The sequence below is a fragment of the Thalassophryne amazonica genome, chromosome 10, assembly GCF_902500255.1.
Source record: "Thalassophryne amazonica chromosome 10, fThaAma1.1, whole genome shotgun sequence".
NCBI classification, from domain to species: domain Eukaryota; kingdom Metazoa; phylum Chordata; class Actinopteri; order Batrachoidiformes; family Batrachoididae; genus Thalassophryne; species Thalassophryne amazonica.
The window spans coordinates 39,279,128-39,286,300 of NC_047112.1; positions in this window are offsets into that span (position 1 = coordinate 39,279,128).

Sequence of the window (7,173 nt, forward strand, 5' to 3'; positions counted from 1 at the left end):
GCTTTTCCTTAGCCCATTGTAACCTTGTTTTTTTCTGTTTAGGTGTTAATGATGCCTTTCGTTTAGCTTTTCTGTATGTAAATCCCATTTCCTTTAGGCGGTTTCTTACAGTTCGGTCACAGACGTTGACTCCAGTTTCCTCCCATTCGTTCCTCATTTGTTTTGTTGTACATTTTTCGATTTTTGAGACATATTGCTTTAAGTTTTCTGTCTTGACGCTTTGATGTCTTCCTTGGTCTACCAGTATGTTTGCCTTTAACAACCTTCCCATGTTGTTTGTATTTGGTCCAGAGTTTAGACACAGCTGACTGTGAACAACCAACATCTTTTGCAACATTGCGTGATGATTTACTCTCTTTTAAGAATTTGATAATCCTCTCCTTTGTTTCAATTGACATCTCTCGTGTTGGAGCCATGATTCATGTCAGTCCACTTGGTGCAACAGCTCTCCAAGGTGTGTTCACTCCTTTTTAGATGCAGACTAACGAGCAGATCTGATATGATGCAGGTGTTAGTTTTGGGGATGAAAATTTACAGGGTGATTCCATAATTTTTTCCTCAGAATTGAGTGATTCCATATTTTTTTCCTCTGCTTGGTCTAAAAAAGTAACCGTTACTGACTGCCACAATCTTTTTTTCTTGATTTCTTATAGTGTTTCTTAAAGCCAGAAAGTTGCCATTTGAAATGACTTTAGTTTTGTGTCATGTCTGTGATCTGCTTTTTTCTACAAAATTAAACAACTGAATGAACATCCTCTGAGGCCGGTGATTCCATAATTTTTGCCAGGGGTTGTACAACCCCAATTGTAGTGCATTTGGATACACCACAAAGACAAGATATTTAATGTTCAAACTGATAAACTTTATTGTTTTTGTGCAAATATTTGCTCATTTTGAAATGGATGCCTGCAACATGTTTCAAAAGAGCTGGGACAGTGGTACCTTTCACTACCTTTCCTTCTAATAACACTCAATAAGCGTTTGGGAACTGAGGACACTAATTGTTGAAGCTTTGTAGGTGGAATTCTTTCCCATTCATACTTGGTGTATGACTTCAGTTGTTCAACAGACTGGGGTCTCCGTTGTTGTATTTTGCACTTCATATTGTGTAACGGAGGCCAGCAGGCGTCGCTGTGCAGATGTAGTTAGTGAACCTCACTCTCAGCAGTTCAAAAGGATTCTCTGGTCACAAGGCCAGAGCCCTGAGTTTCAGCCTTCTGGTTATAGAGTCCGGCTCCATTGCCAAGGATCGTGAGTTTGCGTCCCGAGGGGAGTGAATGGGTGGAGTCATAACAACACAAGGCAAGGCAAGACAAATTTATTTATATAGCATCTTTCATGCACAAAGCAACTCAAAGTGCTTCACAGGATTAAAAACAGAAACACCTTAACATTACAGGATTAAGAACATTAAAAACAAGACATTTGAATTACAATAAAAGGAAATGTATATATATATAGAAAATAATACAATATTTAATAAGTTATAGAAGGGCAGCATTGAATAACAATGTCTTAAGCCCAGATTTAAATAGACTAACTGTTTGGGCAGACCTTAGATGTTCAGGTAGATTGCAGAGTGCAGCTGCTACAATGCGCCACATTTTCAATGGGCGACAGGTATGGACTACAGGCAGGCCAGTCTAGTACGCGCACTCTTTTACTATGAAGCCACGCTATTGTAACACGTGCAGAATGTGGCTTGGCATTGTCTTGCTGAAATACGCAGGGATGTCCCTAAAAAAGACGTTGCTTTTATGGCCGCATGTTTTGCTCCAAAACCTGGATGTACCTTTCAGCATTGATGGTGCCATAACAGATGTGTAAGTTGCCCATGCCATGGGCACTAACACATCCCCATACCATCACAGATGCTGGCTTTTGAACTTTGCGCTGGTAACAATCTGGATGGTCTTTTTCCTTTTTTGTCCAGAGGACACGACATCCATGATTTCCAAAAGCTATTTGAAATGTGGACTCATCAGACCACAGCACACTTTGCGTCTGTCCATTTCAAATGAGTTCAGGCCCAGAGAAGGCGGCGGTGTTTCTGGATGTTGTTGATATATGGCTTTCGCTTTGCATGGTAGATGTTTAACTTGCACTTGTAGATGTAGTGACGAACTGTGTTAACTGACAATGGTTTTCTGAAGAGTTCCTGAGCCCATGCAGTGAGATGCTTTACACAATGATGTCGGCTTTTAATGCAGTGCTGCCTGAGGGATCAAAGGTCACGGGCATTCAATGTTGGTTTTCGGCCTTGCCACTTACGTGTAGAAAGTTCTCCAGATTCTGTGAAATTTCTGATTATATTAGGGGCTGTAGATGATGGAATCCCTAAATTCCTTGCAATTGAACATTGAGAAACATTGTTCTTAAACATTTGGACTATTTTTTCATGCAGTTGTTCACAAAGTGGTGATCCTCGCCCCATCTTTGTTTGTGAACGGCTGAGACTTTTGGGGATGCTCCTTTTATACCCAGTCATGACACTCACAATTATTTTTCCTTTTTACTTTTGATACTCTGTGTGCTTCTCATCCTGTGTGCTGCTATACAATGTTTCTGGAACATCAATTTCCAATAGATTAATAAAGTTATACCTAATCTAATTTTATTTCATATAATCAAATCTAATCTTGCAGCATGACTCTCATAGCAAAATGAAGACAGAAGAGTGAATAAGATGTTTTCCCCCTTTTATCTGGTGCACCAAAGTTAACCACTGTCCAGTCACTTCATCCTCATTATATGCTTTTTAATTTATTGAGTTATAAGATTATACTACCAATAACCAGCAAAAATCTATTTAAGCATAAAAATTCAAAAAGAAAAAATAATATAGCACCTTCAACTGCACCACAGACTAAAACAGTTAAATGTGGTCTATTAAACATTAGGTCTCTCTCTTCTAAGTCCCTGTTGGTATATGATATAATAATTGATCAACATATTGATTTATTCTGCCTAACAGAAACCTGGTTACAGCAGGATGAATATGTTAGTTTAAATGAGTCAACACCCCCGAGTCACACTAACTGTCAGAATGCTCGTAAAAGGGGCCGGGGCGGAGGATTAGCAGCAATCTTCCATTCCAGCTTATTAATTAATCAAAAACCCAGACAGAGCTTTAATTCATTTGAAAGCTTGACTCTTAGTCTTGTCCATCCAAATTGGAAGTCCCAAAAACCAGTTTTATTTGTTATTATCTATCGTCCACCTGGTCGTTACTGTGAGTTTCTCTGTGAATTTTCAGACCTTTTGTCTGACTTAGTGCTTAGCTCAGATAAGATAATTATAGTGGGCGATTTTAACATCCACACAGATGCTGAGAATGACAGCCTCAACACTGCATTTAATCTATTATTAGACTCTATTGGCTTTGCTCAAAAAGTAAATGAGTCCACCCACCACTTTAATCATATCTTAGATCTTGTTCTGACTTATGGTATGGAAATAGAAGACTTAACAGTATTCCCTGAAAACTCCCTTCTGTCTGATCATTTCTTAATAACATTTACATTTACTCTGATGGACTACCCAGCAGTGGGGAATAACTTTCATTACACTAGAAGTCTTTCAGAAAGCGCTGTAACTAGGTTTAAGGATATGATTCCTTCTTTATGTTCTCTAATGCCATATACCAACACAGTGCAGAGTAGCTACCTAAACTCTGTAAGTGAGATAGAGTATCTCATCAATAGTTTTACATCCTCATTGAAGACAACTTTGGATGCTGTAGCTCCTCTAAAAAAGAGAGCTTTAAATCAGAAGTGCCTGACTCCGTGGTATAACTCACAAACTCGTAGCTTAAAGCAGATAACCCGTAAGTTGGAGAGGAAATGGCGTCTCACTAATTTAGAAGATCTTCACTTAGCCTGGAAAAAGAGTCTGTTGCTCTATAAAAAAGCCCTCCGTAAAGCTAGGACATCTTTCTACTCATCACTAATTGAAGAAAATAAGAACAATCCCAGGTTTCTTTTCAGCACTGTAGCCAGGCTGACAAAGAGTCAGAGCTCTATTGAGCTCAGTATTCCATTAACTTTAACTAGTAATGACTTCATGACTTTCTTTGCTAACAAAATTTTAACTATTAGAGAAAAAATTACTCATAACCATCCCAAAGACGTATCGTTATCTTTGGCTGCTTTCAGTGATGCCGGTATTTGGTTAGACTCTTTCTCTCCGATTGTTCTGTCTGAGTTATTTTCATTAGTTACTTCATCCAAACCATCAACATGTTTATTAGACCCCATTCCTACCAGGCTGCTCAAGGAAGCCCTACCATTATTTAATGCTTCGATCTTAAATATGATCAATCTATCTTTGTTAGTTGGTTATGTACCACAGGCTTTTAAGGTGGCAGTAATTAAACCATTACTTAAAAAGCCATCACTTGACCCAGCTATCTTAGCTAATTATAGGCCAATCTCCAAACTTCCTTTTCTCTCAAAAATTCTTGAAAGGGTAGTTGTAAAACAGCTAACTGATCATCTGCAGAGGAATGGTCTATTTGAAGAGTTTCAGTCAGGTGTTAGAATTCATCATAGTACAGAAACAGCATTAGTGAAGGTTACAAATGATCTTCTTTTGGCCTTGGACAGTGGACTCATCTCTGTGCTTGTTCTGTTAGACCTCAGTGCTGCTTTTGATACTGTTGACCATAAAATTTTATTACAGAGATTAGAGCATGCCATAGGTATTAAAGGCACTGCGCTGTGGTGGTTTGAATCATATTTGTCTAATAGATTACAATTTGTTCATGTAAATGGGGAATCTTCTTCACAGACTAAAGTTAATTATGGAGTTCCACAAGGTTCTGTGCTAGGACCAATTTTATTCACTTTATACATGCTTCCCTTAGGAAGTATATTAGACGGTATTGCTTAAATTTTCATTGTTACGCAGATGATACCCAGCTTTATCTATCCATGAAGCCAGAGGACACACACCAATTAGCTAAACTGCAGGATTGTCTTACAGACATAAAGACATGGATGACCTCTAATTTCCTGCTTTTAAACTCAGATAAAACTGAAGTTATTGTACTTGGCCCCACAAATCTTAGAAACATGGTGTCTAACCAGATCCTTACTCTGGATGGCATTACCCTGACCTCTAGTAATACTGTGAGAAATCTTGGAGTCATTTTTGATCAGGATATGTCATTCAAAGCGTATATTAAACAAATATGTAGGACTGCTTTTTTGCATTTACGCAATATCTCTAAAATCAGAAAGGTCTTGTCTCAGAGTGATGCTGAAAAACTAATTCATGCATTTATTTCCTCTAGGCTGGACTATTGTAATTCATTATTATCAGGTTGTCCTAAAAGTTCCCTAAAAAGCCTTCAGTTAATTCAAAATGCTGTAGCTAGAGTACTGACGGGGACTAGAAGGAGAGAGCATATCTCACCCATATTGGCCTCTCTTCATTGGCTTCCTGTTAATTCTAGAATAGAATTTAAAATTCTTCTTCTTACTTATAACGTTTTGAATAATCAGGTCCCATCTTATCTTAGGGACCTCGTAGTACCATATCACCCCAATAGAGCGCTTCGCTCTCAGACTGCGGGCTTACTTGTAGTTCCTAGGGTTTGTAAGAGTAGAATGGGAGGCAGAGCCTTCAGCTTTCAGGCTCCTCTCCTGTGGAACCAGCTCCCAATTCAGATCAGGGAGACAGACACCCTCTCTACTTTTAAGATTAGGCTTAAAACTTTCCTTTTTGCTAAAGCTTATAGTTAGGGCTGGATCAGGTGACCCTGAACCATCCCTTAGTTATGCTGCTATAGACGTAGACTGCTGGGGGGTTCCCATGATGCACTGTTTCTTTCTCTTTTTGCTCTGTATGCACCACTCTGCATTTAATCATTAGTGATCGATCTCTGCTCCCCTCCACAGCATGTCTTTTTCCTGGTTCTCTCCCTCAGCCCCAACCAGTCCCAGCAGAAGAATGCCCCTCCCTGAGCCTGGTTCTGCTGGAGGTTTCTTCCTGTTAAAAGGGAGTTTTTCCTTCCCACTGTAGCCAAGTGCTTGCTCACAGGGGGTCGTTTTGACCGTTGGGGTTTTACATAATTATTGTATGGCCTTGCCTTACAATATAAAGTGCCTTGGGGCAACTGTTTGTTGTGATTTGGCGCTATATAAAAAAATTGATTGATTGATTGATTGAGTTATTGCTGGCATAATCTGGGATACATAACTCTTCTATATCTCCACCTGGTCGTTACTGTGAGTTTCTCTGTGAATTTTCAGACCTTTTGTCTGACTTAGTGCTTAGCTCAGATAAGATAATTATAGTGGGCGATTTTAACATCCACACAGATGCTGAGAATGATAGCCTCAACACTGCATTTAATCTATTATTAGACTCAATTGGCTTTGCTCAAAATGTAAATGAGTCCACCCACCACTTTAATCATATCTTAGATCTTGTTCTGACTTATGGTATGGAAATTGAAGACTTAACAGTATTCCCTGAAAACTCCCTTCTGTCTGATCATTTCTTAATAACATTTACATTTACTCTGATGGACTACCCAGCAGTGGGGAATAAGTTTCATTACACTAGAAGTCTTTCAGAAAGCGCTGTAACTAGGTTTAAGGATATGATTCCTTCTTTTTGTTCTCTAATGTAATATACCAACACAGTGCAGAGTAGCTACCTAAACTCTGTAAGTGAGATAGAGTATCTCGTCAATAGTTTTACATCCTCATTGATGACAACTTTGGATGCTGTAGCTCCTCTGAAAAAGAGAGCTTTAAATCAGAAGTGCCTGACTCCGTGGTATAACTCACAAACTCGCAGCTTAAAGCAGATAACCCGTAAGTTGGAGAGGAAATGGCGTCTCACTAATTTAGAAGATCTTCACTTAGCCTGGAAAAAGAGTCTGTTGCTCTATAAAAAAGCCCTCCGTAAAGCTAGGACATCTTACTACTCATCACTAATTGAAGAAAATAAGAACAACCCCAGGTTTCTTTTCAGCACTGTAGCCAGGCTGACAAAGAGTCAGAGCTCTATTGAGCCAAGTATTCCTTTAACTTTAACTAGTAATGACTTCATGACTTTCTTTGCTAATAAAATTTTAACTATTAGAGAAAAAATTACTCATAACCATCCCAAAGACATATTGTTATCTTTGGCTGCTTTCAGTGATGCCGGTATTTGGTTAGA